This window comes from Akebia trifoliata, unplaced genomic scaffold (genome assembly GCF_017979445.1).
Source record: "Akebia trifoliata isolate Shusen 1 unplaced genomic scaffold, ASM1797944v1 Contig00757, whole genome shotgun sequence".
Lineage (NCBI taxonomy): Eukaryota > Viridiplantae > Streptophyta > Magnoliopsida > Ranunculales > Lardizabalaceae > Akebia > Akebia trifoliata.
In genome coordinates, this window is record NW_028237179.1 from 29,122 (window position 1) to 32,178 (window position 3,057).

The window sequence follows — 3,057 nt, forward strand, 5'->3', positions numbered from 1 at the left end:
AGTTGTCATCACTTCACTTGAAATTGTACCTCATGATGTTTATTAAAATTTAATATTTGACAAATCATCTAATTCCAATCATGAATCATACTCAATTCATAGGACTTACACAAATATCAAAGGATTTTTATTCGAAGGATTCATGTTGTGTTGAGATTTGATTAAAATCTTAGATTGTTGTGTGCATTATATTTAAATAAATTCATATATAATTATACAAATCGAGTATGTTGAAATTCAATTTAATTAATATATTATAAGATTTTCATTATTTGCAATGCATACTGAAAGAATAACAACCACCAAAAAAAGCTTTGAAACAGAAAGAGGTGAAGCTTTTATTTATAATTGGAATACAATACTATGATCCCAAATACGTTTAATATATATAGAAAACAAAGAATAATCCTACATGGATTAAACTCTACATAAAGAAATTTAATCTTATCTTTCCAATCCTTATGAAAAGGAATGGCAATACACCTTATTACAGTACACCATCACTAAGTAATGTAACATTACAAACCCACTCTGACATCGATATCTTTGAATGTCAAACCAGAACCACATAGCTTTTGTTCCATGACCTGGTCTACCTGTTCAACCATGGAACGCGTCAAATAATTCACCCAGTGTCCCACCTCTCCTCTCCTAAAAAAGGCATTATTTCCAATTATAGGAAAAAAATTTCCATTCTTGTTCACCTCCAAATTCAACAAATCCTCAAAACTACAAAGCCTTCTTATTTGGTCTATCACTCCTCCCCTTTCTTCCTCCATAGAGAAAGGGCAGCCCAAGTACTCTGCCAACTTCTTCAACTGAGAGGTGATGTCTTTCTTCAATTCTTCATACTTCAAAAACAACACTTTCTGAGGCCTCTCTAAGCTTTCTTCCCAATATCCTAACACATGATCCCAAAATGGTCCATTCCCTGAAGCTCCCATACAAAACAATTCCAAAGCTTCTTCCCGTGAAAGTTTTCCAAGACATTGTGGTCTCATCTTACTCATGAAGTACCAAAGGGAGATCAAAGTGTCTTTGGGATTCGACATAGATAGACAATCGACAATTCGAGTTCTTGATGGATCCTGGTAATGAAATGTAAGGAATGTGTGTGCTAATAACCTTGGAGAAGAAATCTTGGAGAGATGTAGGACATTGGCGTAGTAGGATAGACATTAACTTCCAAGTGAGGGATGAGATCTGAGGATTGGAAGTAAGTAAGGGGTGGTTCTTAGAAGTAACTGTGTAACGAGAACGATTCATGACAGTGAACACAAGGGATTTCAACCAAGTTGTACCAGATTTAGGTATGGTGACTCGTAGTGTATCGGTATCGCATGCTTGGAAGTGTTGTTGACATGCCATTAAAGATTTTAGTACATCAGCTGGATACCAAAAGCCTTGGTACTGGAGATATATTCAGTTCTCCATCCTCTCTCTCTAGGAAGGGTTACAAGTAGTTCCTTGAACTCATGGTTTAGTTCTTCTTCTCCTTGGAAGGAAGCCATGAATGAGCTAGTGAGAATTTTAGTTTCTTTCAAAACCAAGGGATTTTCTTAGATCTTAGATGAACGTTAGATCTATTAATAAAGAGTGAGGCTAGCGTGTTGTCACTCGTCACACACACATGAGAAAAGAGTCATCTTGTCAACAAATGAGATAAACATTTAAACTCGGTTAACAATTATTTATTTAATAACGAATTATGATGAATGCACAAGGTCTTGGTAGGTTGGGTACTCTGCTAACATGGCAAGGGAACAAAATCACACATCTTTTTCTTGTGTATCTCAATGAAAATTATATATGGTTTTGTGCCCTTGCCACATCAACCACGTACCAAGACTGTCTGCATTCATTACGACTATGATAATATATATTTATGAAGAGTCCTAACAATATGACTCACCAGGTGGCATATTCAAATGACTTCATGATGTGGACTAGTTTGGTGAACCATAGATTTGTATGCCTCAAGATATATATTTTTAAGTTGTGTACAGATCCATGATACCCATACTTGTCATGTCATGGAGTCATTTATGTCACTTGGTAAGTCATATTATTAATTACGACTCATTTATGAATAGTATGAATCCACACCGTTTTGGTACGTGGCTAATGTGACAAGGGCACAAAACCTCACATCTTTTTCTTGTGTATCCTGATGAAAAAGATTATGGTTTTGTGCCCTTGCCTCATCAACTGCATACCAAAATCGTTTGCGTTCATCACAACTCTATATTTATATACAAGTTATTCTAAATTTTTATAAAATAAGGCAGATTATGAATTAAAAAATTCAAGTTGACTCAGCGGAATTTTACTAATTTTGTTGAGATATTAAAAATATCATTCGAATCAAATCGGTTCACACAAGACACCATGCAGAATAATTCATGCTGGAATACGAGTCAACTTGAATGTTTTATCTTTCAATCCTTGTTGTACAGATAAATGCTAAGATAAAGATTGTTTCTGGATCTCCATCTGGAGTAATGGCTGTAGAATTGAAGCGTGCTCAAGCTAACTACCCCTAGTAAGGGTTCATAACTTAGTAAGGAATGTGGTTTCCACTAATAAATGAGTTAGGTTCCTATTCAGTTGTAATTTCTAATGAAAACTAATGCAACGATTCTTGATTTCTTTGGTGGGAGAAAGTTTTGAAGGGACCCATGTGAAAATTTGATTTTCCCTTTTTTTTTTTTTTTTTTTTTAAATCTTTATCTTCAAAGGCTTGTTGATCTCTTTCTCAATTATGGATCTAAAAAGAAAAAAGAAATAAATTGCGATAATTTAAAAAAAAAAAAAAAATTTTGAATTAGTTTATTAGTTTATGATGATGATGACGATTGATGAAGTGATGGTGATGGAGATGAGGGTATATTTTCATTAGTTCATAAGAGAAGACCAAGGTCAATGGTGGCTTATCATCAATTTAGAAAAAATACAAAGGCATCTCAAATATTCACAAAAAACGTATTTTATTTTATTTTCGCTAAACAAGTTTATTATAAAAGAGGAAAATTTGATACAAAGATTTAGGGAGGAAAA

General features: G+C 33.9%; 1 pseudogene; it reads right to left on the reverse strand.

Moving 5' to 3' along the window:
- Positions 1-518: 518 nt before the first annotated feature.
- Positions 519-1,639, reverse strand: LOC147381099 (cytosolic sulfotransferase 15 pseudogene; annotated as a pseudogene).
- Between the last annotated feature and the right edge of the window lie 1,418 nt (positions 1,640-3,057).